The sequence below is a fragment of the Spermophilus citellus genome (assembly GCF_964194105.1).
Source record: "Spermophilus citellus genome assembly, chromosome: 14".
Lineage (NCBI taxonomy): Eukaryota > Metazoa > Chordata > Mammalia > Rodentia > Sciuridae > Spermophilus > Spermophilus citellus.
In genome coordinates, this window is record NC_138194.1 from 29222953 (window position 1) to 29236742 (window position 13790).

The following is a 13790-nucleotide window of genomic DNA, read 5'->3' on the forward strand; positions in this document are numbered from 1 at the left end:
GAGATTGACTCTGCAGACACAGCCACCTCTATTGCTGCAGAGCTCTGCTTTTTCTTACAGAGCCAAGATGGTTCATTTGATTTCACCACAGCTGGAAACGTGGCTCCTGTGTTTCTGGGATTCATGACCTTTAAAATGTTGTTTCAAGGCTCAGAGTTTTCAATTTCTTTGACTCTAAAATAGAAATGACACATTTTGTACAAATCTGCCATGAAGAAGAACAAAAAGAAATATAAAGCACCCAGCAAAGGGCAGGTATCATTATTGTTATAATAATTGTCATTCCTCTCTCTTTCCCCATCTCCATACAAGAAAACAACTTTGGGATTATTAATTTAGTTTACAAGAACACAGATACCATGATGCCGAGTACCTAGTCTTTCAGACATATTCTTATTTCTGCTGCAGATTGACACATTAGCTTTCTACTGTACATACTAGGCTCTGGTTAGCCAAATCAATCTGGTCAGCTCTGAAACATGAGTGAATATGAACAAATAGATGGAAAATCGAGGAACAGACTTCAGAACACACCACTGGACTATGTCTCAGTCTGTTTTCTATTGCTATAACTAAATAACCACGGCTGGGTGATTTATAAAGGAAAGAGGTTTATTTGGGCTTATGATTCTAGGGGTTGGAAAGTCCCAGGGCACAGAACCTATTTCTGGTGAGGGCCTATGATGCATTACAACATGGAGGAAAAGCAGAAAGGGTAAGTGGCCATGCACAGAAGGATCATGTTCGTAGGAGAAAAAAAGGAGGTACCAGACTCACTTTATAACAACCTGTTCTCATGATGACTAACACATTCTTGTGGAGACTATTTAATTCCTTCATAAGTTGAAGGGCCCATGATCTCATTGCCTTGTAAATTTCCCACCTCTCAATACCTACAGATTGAGGAATTAAGCTTCACTATGAGTCTGGTGGGGACAAACCATATTCAAATCAGAGCAGACTGCCACAGGGTATTGCTGGATCCTAGCATTCTGACTGCAGCATTCTGAAGGACAGGAGAGCAAGAGTTTGAGGTTAAATCATGTGTGTCTATCACTTCTCATAACAGAAAATTTGGTGAAAACAGATGAAAAAAGTTATTATAATTGCCTTTATTTTAAATTATTGTTAAGAGTATCATGGGCTAGGTTGTGGATCAGTGGCAAAGCGCTTGCTCTCACATGTGAGGCACTGGGTTCAATCCTCAGTACCACATAAAAATAAATAAACAAAATAAAGATATTGTATCCATACATAACTAAAAAATTTTTTTAAAAGAGTATTGTATCATTTGATTCTAATATCAACCTGTGGCTATAGAGAGGACAATGAATTTTTGTCTTTCTTTCATAAGAAAAACTAAAACTTTGAGAAACTAAGTCTTATCCCAAGTCATGCAGTTGTTATCGGGTGGAGTCTAGTTCTGTATAGATCATTCCAACACACCTTCTTGCAAAATAGCACAGGATTATATTTATATTTATATTATATTTATATTATATTTATATTATATTTATATTATATTTATATTATATTTATATTATATTTATAGAAGCCAACTTTTTAGTACTAGATTTTTAGAGGAAAACTTTCTTTGCAATCCTTTCTGATAAGGTAATAAAGTTTTAATGGCCAATGAAACTTCATACTGTACAAAAGAGTAGGGAGAGAAAAGTATTTCATGATAAAATGGAAAAATTAGGCTGAACCCTAAAAGAATGTTCCGCCAATGGCTGGGTAGATCCTATTGTATTCCCATGTATAACAACTATAAACTCTGGGTGAAATATAAGAACAACTACCTAAAGGCAGTAAAAAGAGCCAGATAAAAACCGGAACATAATAGAAAGGGGGGTTAATACTGAAAAAGGGAAAATACTGGGTGAGTTCTCATTTCTGTGGTTTCAGCCTTAAAGGAAGGTCTCAATCCAAATTAGGGATTTAAAAACATTATTTTTTAAGTCTAACTGGTTTGAAAAGTAGGAGAATTGAAAATCAGAAGAAGCCACAGTTGGAGAACAAGGAAGGAAATCTCAGAGACAGTGAGAGAAACAAATTCTGTGGGTAAACACTTCCCAAATTCCTTGGCACCTCTGAATCACATTTGTATAACCCAACCCCAGAGCACAGCAAGGAAGACAGAGTTTGCAGGTTAACTTCAATATGTTAACTGCCTGCTAGAACAAAACATCAACACTTTTGTAATAACAGAACAGAACCCAGAATATATATATACCATTCCCAATATCCAGGATGCATTCAAAAATTTGACATATAAGGAAAAAAAAACAGAACATGACTCACATTTAAAAGACAGTCACTTCTCCCCTACCTCCTGTAGGTTTCACTTGGGTACCCATGGATAAGATAGGGCACAATTGGGACTTAGAAGTCTAATGCAATCCTTTCAGTCAAGAGTTAAGGGATGGTACCTGGACTCTAGAAACTTCCCTAAGACCCCTAATAAAACTGGAAAACAAATGGAGACACAAGATCCCTCTCTCTATAGAGATGATCCACCATCTTTCCCTCTTGAGAGTGCTTTCTTCTTTAATAAACTTTGCTATACTTTTACAAAAAAAAAAATCAGCAGATACCGATTCCGAGATGATCCAAAGATTGAAATTAGTTGACAAAGATTTTAAAAGCAGCTACTCTAGGACATAAAAGAAAATATGTCCATAATTAATGTAAAAAGAGAAAATCTCAGCAGAAAAATAGAAACCATTTTTTTTAAGAAAAAACCAAGTTGAAATTCTAGATCTAAAAGCATCATACTTGACATTTAAAACTCTTCGGGTGAGATTAAAAGAAGATTTGAGATGTCAGAATAAACAAGAATATAAAGATAGAGAAAATATATTTTAAAAAATGAAAAGTATTTCAGGGAACTGCAAGCTCCCCAGAAAAAAAGCAGGATCTAGCAGTTCATCAATACTGCTGGCCATATATATTTGTTCCAAGACGATCAATTAGCCAGTGTCCCAAAGATGAGAATAATTCCTCATTCACTGATGGATGAGAACTCTGGCTGACCTCACTAGATATAATGCAAGACACTCATAAATTTCCAGTAATACCAAGAATTCAGGTCACAATGGAAGATAAGCTTGGAAAGGCAGGACATGTGAAAGTTCTCGGAAATACACCATGTTTAAGAACTAAAAGCTTCACAAAAGACATGGACTTAAAAGTCTCATTAAGGTAACCAAGAGAAACTGAATTATCAAAAAAGGACTCATCCCTTTATTAGAGGCTCACATTTAACAATCTTGACCTGCATGATGAATCTAACCATGAATCAGTTGCGTAACAAGATCCTGCAAACTCGACTAATCTGAGGATCTCTCCCTCTCTGTCCCTTCCCTACCCTACCCCCTCAGGTATTGTAAAAATCTCTGCAGTCCTAAGCAGGCAACTTCTGGGAAAAATATTCTAAATACATAAATGAGTCTATGGAATTAGCACACTTATAACCTCTGTTAGTAAGTATAATGAGCTTTGTAATTATCACTCAACTTCCATGTTTTTTCCCTGTTTTTTAAGGTATACGAAACATTAGGTAGATTAGATTTGTGATTTTATTTCTTACTTAGAAGAGTTTGATTAAATAAGTTTGTAATCAGTGCTGAAGCATTTGGGTAATTTAAATGGATAAATTTTTGCATTATTAATTTCAAGAAGTATGTACACAAAGGAATATTCATTATTTATACTTGATATTTGAAGGAATAGTGTTTAAATAATGATACTGATAAAATAGACATTAAATAAAATACAAGTTGTTGCTAGAGTTCTCTGCTTTATGAGGTGATTTTGTTTGTGAAGAAGAATCCAGTCAATTTTTTTCATGAAGTTCTGTTGCAAATATAAGTGAGATCTAGAAGGAAATAGAGATTTTGTGTTTATTTGAATAATAGAATGTCAAATACTACTCAAATTCTAACTTGAGAGATTTCTAGCTTTTTTTAAAGTTCTGTGTTCAGAAAATCAGACAAAAATATATAATATTGTCTCAAAAGGTAGAGCTAACTATTAAAGACAAAAATCATCTTGCATTCCTGACTAAGATTCATACCTTTCAATAATATTTGATGGTTTGATGTCCAACTTTATTGTCTTGAGTGGCCATAACTAATTTCATCTGTTAGGCTGACAAAGGATCCCCACAATAGGTAATAACCAGGTTTCAGTGCAAATACCCAAACTAGATGATCCAAAGGACAGATCCTTCAAGCTAGCTGCAAATGTTATTTAACCCCACACAATTTTTTTCCCATAATTTTTTCACCTATATTGACAAGATTGCAGAATAATGAGCTAGTTGGTGCCCTGGAAGTATACAAAAATGATTAATAAGTGAAAAATGTTTGGTATTATAAACTTTAATAAAACTTATATACATATATTGATTTATTGTAACCATTTTTCTTTTTGATGATCAAGTTATCCTTTATAGATGTCTTTTGTGTCCTTTGAAGATGACACTAGTAATTTTTTAAGTTGAGTTAATGTATACATAACAACATTTGAAATTTTAATCATTTAAGTGTTCATTCAGTTCAGTAACTTTAACTACATTTATGTGGTTGTTGTACCTATCACCACTATCCATCTCCAGAACTTTTTTCATTTTATTAAATGTAAACTCTGGGCACACTAAACACTAACTCCCTATTCTCCCCTCCCCCACTTCCTAGTAACCACCACATACTTTCTATTTCTATGAATTAGACTGCTAATATAAGTGGACTTATATAGTATTTGCCTTTTGGTGACTGGCTTATTTCACTTTGGATACTATCCTCCAGGTTTCTCTATGTTGCAGCATGTGTCAGAAGTTCCTTCCTTTTGGAGGCTGAAGGATATTCCATTGTATGTATATACCGCATTTTTTGTATCCATTCATCTGTTGATGAACGCCCTGGGTTTTGGATTTGTGAAGGATGGTGCTGTGAACATGGGTATAGAAACACCTCTTTGAGATTGCCCTTTGAGTCCTTTAGGGTTATATATTCAAAAGTGAAACTTATGCATCATATGAAAATTCTATATTTGAGTTTTTTACTTTATTTGGTTTGGTATGGTTTGAACCCAGAGGGTTGATCCCAGGGGTGCTTAACCACTGAGCCATATCCCCAGCCCTTTTTATTTTTATTTATTTCCTTATTTATTTAAGACAGGATCTTGCTAAGTTGTTTAGGGCCTCACTAAGTTGCTGAGGCTGGCCTTGAACTTGTGATCCTCCTGCCTCACCCTCCCACATCACTGGGACTATGGACATATAAACTATGCCTGGCTATATTTAAATTTTTGAGGAACTACCATATTGTTTCCCATAGCAACTTCACCATTTTATATTTTTACCAATTACGCAAAAGTGCCAGTTTCTCCACCTCATCACCAACACTTGTTATTTTGGATTTTGTGTGTGTGTGTGTGTGTGTGTCTGCTTAATTTTCAATAATAGTCATCCTAAAAGGTCATTTTTGCATTCTTGGCTGTGATTAATACCATAAAAGAAAAACACATGATGTTTGTTATGTATTTTAAATGTACATTTCTACATATGTAAGCTCATCTGTTGGGCTGGCAAAGAACTCACCCACAGGGCAATGGCTCAATAGCTGTTTAATAAGAATTAAATAAAAATTTTTTCTTTTGAGTCATGAAATTATCTTGGAAATAGAGATGATGGTTGCACAACATTATGTATTGTACATTAAGTACAATGTAAGTACATTATGAATATACTTAATTGAACACTTTAAAATAGATAATGGTTACATTGGTATCATTTGACTTTTCCCTTAGCTTTTAAAAAATTCAGTGAAATGTGAGGAAATGAGGTCATTGATAGATGAATAAAAGAGAATTTTTGAGAAAAAAATTCAAACAGGATGTTTGGAGATGAGAATAATAGTGCTCTGGCTACATTACAATAATGAACTATGGAGGTAGATCTGAGATGAGGGCTGGATATAAGGGTGGTGAATAACAAAATCATCTCAGTTTAATTTTGGTTATCTGACAAAAATGGTAAATGAAGATCAAAATACTTAGTGACTTAACTATACAGACCTGAACAACTGACTGTTCAAAAAAAAAAAAAAAAAAAACAAAAAAAAAGAAGAAGAAGAAAGTACAATCTCACCAAAGTCATTATCACATTCAGGTCATTTGTTACTTCCCAACAAGAATCTGAACGTTAGTGTCTTTCAGAGATAAAATAGAAATTATTTTTTCTCAGAACGTGATCAATATTTCCCCTTCAAGTAATTAAAATTTAAATATAATTTTTCTTAACAGCAAATTCAGAATTTCTAGTAGCTGGTATTGGTAATATGTGAAGCAACATATTTTCATGCAGTGATGGTAATAGTACAAATAAATTCAGCTTCTCTATGAGGTAATTTAGCAATATGTAACCCATTTTTAATGTGTATATCTTTTTACTTGGTAAATTCACTTCTGTGAAGTTATTCTATGGAAATAACTGGAAGATAGATAGATAGATAGATAGATAGATAGATAGATAGATGATAGATAGATAGATAGATAGATGTGCATCATATGGAAATACTATATTTGAGTTTTTATTTGGTTTGGTTTGGTATGGTTTGAACCCAGAGGGTTTATCCCAGGAGTGCTTAACCACAGAGTCACATCCCCAGAACTTTTATTTATTTATTTATTTATTTATTTGAGACAGAGTCTTGCTAAGTGTGATCCTCCAGCCTCAAACACACACAAATATGTTAATTACAGTGTTATTCAAAATAATGAAAGACTGGAAAGAATGTTTTCTCAGTTATCAATAGAGAAGTCATTAAGTAAATTATGGTGCAGCCATACAATGAAATGTTGCTGTGAAGATCTAAAACTAGTAATGGAGATTAATACTTATTGTAAAGAAAATGCCCATGATAAAGTTTTTTAAAAAAATATTACAAAACAGCATTTATAGTATAATGATGTTTTATGTATATATAAATTATGGAAAACATGCATTAAAATGCTGATAAAGATATCAGCAAGATGAAGGAGCAGGAAACTTCCGAGCCTCTTATCCCACAGTAACACCAAAGTTAACAATAAACAGGCCAGAATACCTTTGTAAGAACTTAGAGACCAGTTAAGAAATCACAGCGATCAAACAATGTAAAATGTAAAGATGTCCAGAAAAATGGGTAGGAAAATTCATGGCATTCTGTCACCATCCTTGTCAATCCCTCTATCAAACCTCACATAGCACAACTTGGAAGAAAGCTCCCACACCAGAGACCTTTCCTCAGGATACAAATAAAGAATTGATCAAGCATCCAAATTTTTGCTAGTGTGGGGAGTGCCTCAAGGAAGACCAGTATCTGATTCACTCACTTGGACCACTGATGAGAACAGCAGCCCTCCGGAAGCTGCTGATAAAAGACCTGTAACCACAGCAGGCTAAAACTGCAGTTCCATAAGCAGATAGCAGGCAAAATAAGAAATTACCAATTTCTGTAAAAGAGCAGGAATAAGCTGCCTAAGGAATTGTAGATGGTGAAAAGTATACACAGGTCCAGAGCAAATACATCCTGAGGAAAGGCCTGAGAGTTCCTATAACCTCTAGAAAGCTTGATTGGTGAATGTCTTCACCTGCATGAAGAAATCCATAACAGGGAGAAGTGGTTATTTCTTTAAATATTCAAACCTCAACAACAAAAAACAAAAAGAAAAGAAAATCACAAACAATACAAAGAACCCTGAAAACATGACCCAATCAGAAGAACAAAATAAAACTCCAGAAAGCAGCCCTAAAGAAATGTGAATCTATGAGCTATTTGACAAAAAATTTAAAATAGCTATCATAAAGATCCTCAAAAGATGTCGTAAAACTAAGTGAAATCAGGAAACCTATGCATGAGCCAAATGAGACTATTAATAAAGACATAGGAACTATAAAAAAGAAATTCTGGAGCTGCAAAATGCAGTAACTGAACTGAAAAAAAAAATCATCAGTGTTTTCAACAGCAGAGTTGAAAGCAAAATAAGAAAGAACCTGCAAACTTTAATACAGGTCTTATGAAATTAAGTCAGAGTAGCAAAAAAAAGAAGAAAGGAAATGTGAAGAGCCTAAGGGCTTATGGGAAAATATGAACTCATTTATTAAATATATGTTCGATATTCAGGTATTGGCCAAAGCTAAAGAGGACACAGCAAGAATAAAGAGTATGTTATCTACACTTAGATATTCTCTCATCTGATTATCCTCTCTTGTCCCAAATTTTTGAAAAGAAAATCAAGGGGAAAAAAATGTCTGCCTTATTCTTTCACATTGCCACATTACCCTATCATTTCTTCTACCCCAGAACAGACAGAAACGTCTCCAAGAAGAAACTCTAAAGTATCAGACAGTTTTGGGATAAGAGCACAATACTTGTTCTCCTAAAGAACTTTCCTAATGTTTTCTAATATAACTTAGTCTCTGTATTAGGGAAATCTTTGCCAAAAGCACAATGATATTCTTTTTTTTTCTATTTCAGGGAAGAGCAGGACATAAAACAAAAGAAAAGTGCTTAGTGGCCCACAAGTGCTCCTTCCCCCACCAGAATGAGGAGCCAGAGGAGTGAGTTGGACTCTCTTTATGGGTTTAGTCCCAATGCTCCTTCCTGTTCTCTGCCGCAGACATTTTGTCCCCACTGCACTTAAGCTCTTCAGAACTTGGACAGAATAAACTACAACTCAGAGCTGATTCGTATGTATTCCTTTTAAATGAAGAAACTAAAGCACCAAATTTAAAATCTGAAAATTTTTTAAGAATCATCAGAAGAACACCAAGAGCCATGTTGGACCATGTCTTGGTCCTTCTTTGGTTTCCAGAATAGAGTTCCAGATGAAAAGTGAGGCAACATAAACTCGTGGTTAGATGTCTAACAGGTGAGTCTCTAACAGAGTTAGACTCAATTTCCAACCCTGCCACTTCCTCATGGGTGACCTTGGGAAAGTTACTTACCCTCTGTTAATTCTCAGGTCTCTCATCTATAAAAGGGGACTGTGAACAGACTACAGCAGTTTTAATATAAGGATTAAATAAGATCACTCATGCAAACTGTTTATTGTCCAAACTGCTCAATAAATCATGATTTTTGTTGAATTGCTACTGTTAATCCTTTTTTTTAACTGCTCTTAATTTATCATCAGCATTATCATTAGCCAGGGGTGGCCCTAGCTACAAAGAGTTTCCTTAAGGAATTATAGGAGATGAGGTCTGTGTCCTGCCAGGGGGCAAACAGATGACACACTCAAAAGGGGTGATTGAGAGATCAGTGAAAGATCTATTCAACAAAGCCACAGGTAGGGTTAAGGGTAAACAAAGAGGGGCAGAAAAAACAGTGTGGGGTTAGTCACAGAAATCACTACCACCTAGAGGCCTGAGGAGACCAGAGGGAAAAGTGTCTGAAAGCTCTAAGAGACAGCAAGAACTGCAACTTTACAGAGAGGTGCAGAGACAAGTGTAGGCAAGGGTTCAACCTGGGAGATGGCTTGGTTCACGCACCTTTTTTCCCACTCCCCAATCTCTGGCTGATACATTCTTTTGGTCAAAATTCTGCCAGAAGCCAGAGGACAAAGAAGGGGTTTCCAGAGGAGAGTTCAAGCTGAGAAAGGAGGAGTATCAACCTTCAGGAACAAATGGAGAAGTTGCACCAGTCAAAGCCTGGTCTTTCCTTTGACAGAAAACAGAGACCCTCCCTTTATTGAGTTAAGAGGAAAGGAAAACATCTGAGTAGGTGGAGATACCTGTGGGTGGTAGGACAGGAAGGTGAGTGAATTTTAGAATGAAGATTGTGATTTTTATTTTCTTGGTAAATGTTATAGTGTTGGTAATTATGAAGCAAAGGGCAGTGTAGCAGGAATCTTGAGAAATAAGTGGGAGAAGTCAAGCGATTGGCTAGGTAGGGAAAGGCACAAAGCAATCAATAGAATGATAGAAAATGGAAGACTGAAAGATGCTCGAGACCTTTATGAAGTAAAGCAAGGACTCTGGAGAGTGTATGATTGACAGCAGGACAATGTGATCAGGGCATGAGTGGAATGTAAGAACGGAAGTGAAGCTGTTCCAGGATGGCAAAGATGTCACTGCAGTCATTACAGCAGTTAGTTGATTGGAGGAGATACAGGTGAAAGCCCTAGAAGTAAGAGGAGTTGATTCACCTCACAGCCGCAGCAAACTCATGGGTGCCATGTTTAAGGTGAGCACAGTAACAACAGACACCTTTCAGATACCACCCTAATTGCAAACCTGAGATCATTAACAGCTTCAGTTCAGATGATGCTATTACCCTCCAATAACATTATATCCTTACAAAACTGTTTTCTGCGATTGCTGAGATATAAAGCAAACCACACACACACACACACACACACACACACACACACACACAAAACACAGTGTCCAGCAACAAATGAATGAATAAACAAAAGGTACTATGTGTATACAATGGGTTATAGCTCAGCTTTAAAAAGCAATGAAATTCTGATACATGCTACAATATAACATTAAAATATTATACAAAATGAAATAAATCAGACACATACACAGAAAAAAAACATATTGCATGATTCCACTTATATGAGGTACCGAGAGTAGTTAAATTCATAGAGCAAGAAAGTAAAGGACTATTAGTGGCCAGGGAGAGGAAGGAATATAGAATTACTATATAGTGGGTACAGCACCTCATTCTGGAATGATGGAAATGTTCTATTGATGAACAGCAATGTGAATGTATTTAATGCCCCTCCATTGTACATTTAATGAGCTAAAACAGTAAATTTTGTGTTGTATGTATTTTACCACAATGAAAAAGAATTTTCACAAAGTCCTAGGACATGAATTTGGTAACCATGAGAGCAATAATTGGTTCAAATAAGAACCATCAGTGGATGCTAATACTACTGGACAAGTTTAATGAAAAACAGGAGACTTCCAGTATCAGAGAAACTCCCTACAAGGCACTGATTAATTATAAAAGGAAAAATAGTAACATTAGAGCAGAGAAACCAGGCAGACATCAACTTAATCAAATGATCAAAGTTCACCTCACAAATGATGAGAAAGAGCCCCTGTGCCTCCTGATACACTGCATGGAGAAGAAAGCAGATCAGCGTACCACAGGTAGTACTGCCAAGATGGCATAACCAGAACCTCATCATAAGGAAACATCAAAATTTAAAAAATCACAGTCATTTTAAAAGGAAAATGCTGATTCAACTGACTTGTAAGAAGGATGACTTCTCATTTTACTGTGAGGTCAGATGTGGGCTTAGCTGATTCAGCATGGACATGGCATTACTTACTTTGTCTCTGTAGTCTTCACTCTGCCATCCTTAGCTTGTTGGTTTAGCTCCCTGTTGGTGGCAACATGGTGGTTGTCCTTCCTGTGCTATGTCCACACCTAATGATGGACAAGAGAGAGACTCTGATTTGGAAATGGCATAAGTATGTTCCCCAAAGTTCATGTGCTAGAAGCTTGATCCCCAATATCGCCATGTTGAGAGGTAGCAGAGCTAGTAAGAGGTGAAACCTCATAGGAGGCACTTATGTTGTGGAGGACACTGCCCTGCCCTTAGAAGAGATCAACATAGTCCTCATGGGTTACCAATTAGTTCCCACAAGAATGAACTGTAATAGAAGGAGAAAGCCTACCCCTGAATCTCTCTGGTTTGCAAACTACCTTCCACGTGAACCCTTCCACATGTGTTCAATGGCAGTGATGCCATTTGCCATGTGGTGATGTAGACAGAAGCCAAAATTCACTGACAAAGAGAAGGAGAGGGCCACCAGGAGCCCTAGTACTCAGGAGCTCCCTGGGAGTCATGTGTGACCTAACATGGCCCTTCAGCAAGGGGAAAACAGAATGGCTGATGCTAATGCACAGACCTCCAGAGTCATGAAGGCAGCTGCAACACAGGATGTGAAAGGACTCAGTCACAAGGACACCCACCGTAGGGGCTCCAGGGTCATGGTGGGAGGTATGCATGGGAGGGACCTGTAAATCACATCTGGAGATCAGTAGGTAGAAGCAGCAAGGACGGGGGGGGGGGGGGGGGGGGGGGGGGGGTGTACTAGCAATGGAGCTGTGAAAGAAGGTTTTGCTTTTGCTTTTGCCATTGGTTTGGATGATTATAATGGCTCAAAGTGGCAACAAGCAGGGCAATGTAAATTGCATAAAAAAACTCATAAGCTTTTTTTTCACAAAAACTAGCAACATATTTGGAGCTGGAGTTGTGGCTCAGTGGTTGAGCGCTTGCCCAGCATGTGTGAGGCACTGGGTTCCGATTCTTAGCACTACATAAAAATAAATAAATAAATAAAATTAAAGGTTCATCCACAACTAAAAAATAGACATTAAAAAAATACTAACAACATATTTAATGTTAATAGGAAAGGGAGATAGGAAAATAATATTCAAACAATGTGATCTCATCCCTTGAATAGGAAATATAAATATTTTCTGGGAGAAAATACATAGAATATCCCTTTTAGGTAGTATTATCTTTTTTTTAACTCCTCCCCTGATTTCACAACTCCCCCTCTAGCCTGTTATAATGCTTTATCATCTTGAGATTCAAGAAGCTTAATCAATACCATGGTTACCTAAATTTAAGGCCAATTATTCTTCTTTAGAATTGAACACACATGAAATACAAATGTTTAGCATCCTGTTCATTTCCAGTAGTTATTCCATATAGGTTTCATAAGATCTATTTAATTGTATCCTGGACACTTAGCAGATACCACTTTATTGCATTTCATGATATGTACCAATCAATGAAAATGAGCAATTCCTTGATTCAATTTACAGAAAACTCGATACAATACATTTTACAGAAAAGATCTTCATTATGTCTACATCCTAGGCTTACTGTAGTTCTGAATATTGATCTTTAGAGGAACCAAGTTGTTTTGATTTATCAATAGAGAAAAGCATTTTTGAACTGATTCTAATTTCCTAGCAAGTAGGACTTGTTGCTTGAGATTGAAATACAGTGGTGCATTTTAATGAATCAATTAAATTGCTTCTTGGTATGGATTCAGTCAAAAGATTTTTATTATGAGAAAATGTTTCAACTTTTTCCTACACTTGAATTTGTTTATTCATTTATTTGATAACTACCGGCTCATACCCTTATGGAGGCTGAGAAGTCCCATGTTCTGCTGTCCTTAAGTTAGACGCACAGGATCACCCATGGTGTTGTTCCACTCCAAGCCTACAAAACTGAGAACCAGCAATGTAAGGTCCAGGTCTAGTCCAAGTGCAGAAGAAGATCTTGAAAGCAGTTGAGCAGTGAACAAATTTTCCCACACCCCACATTTTGTTCTTTTCAGGCATCCAACAAATTGACGCTCAACCACGCTGGGGAGAGACATCTATTTGATTCAGTCAATTCATTCAAATGTTATTCTCATCCAGAAGTACACTCACAGACACACTCAGAATTATGTTTAAACAGATATTTGGGTGCCTCGTGGACCAGTCAAGTTAACACATAAAATTAACCATCACAGGGGCTGGGGTTGTGGCTCAGCGGTAGAGTGCTCGACTGGCGCATGCAAGGTGCTGGGTTCGATCCTCAGCACCACATAAAAAAAAATAAAATAAATTAATTAAATAAAGGTATAACAAAATTAACCATCACAGACAATAAAAGAGCCTTTTAAACAGTAAGAAGAGGACAGGAACAGATACATGCTTAGCCTGGTGGCACAGTAATGAACAGCATGTGAAAATAAAGAGGGAGTGAGTAAG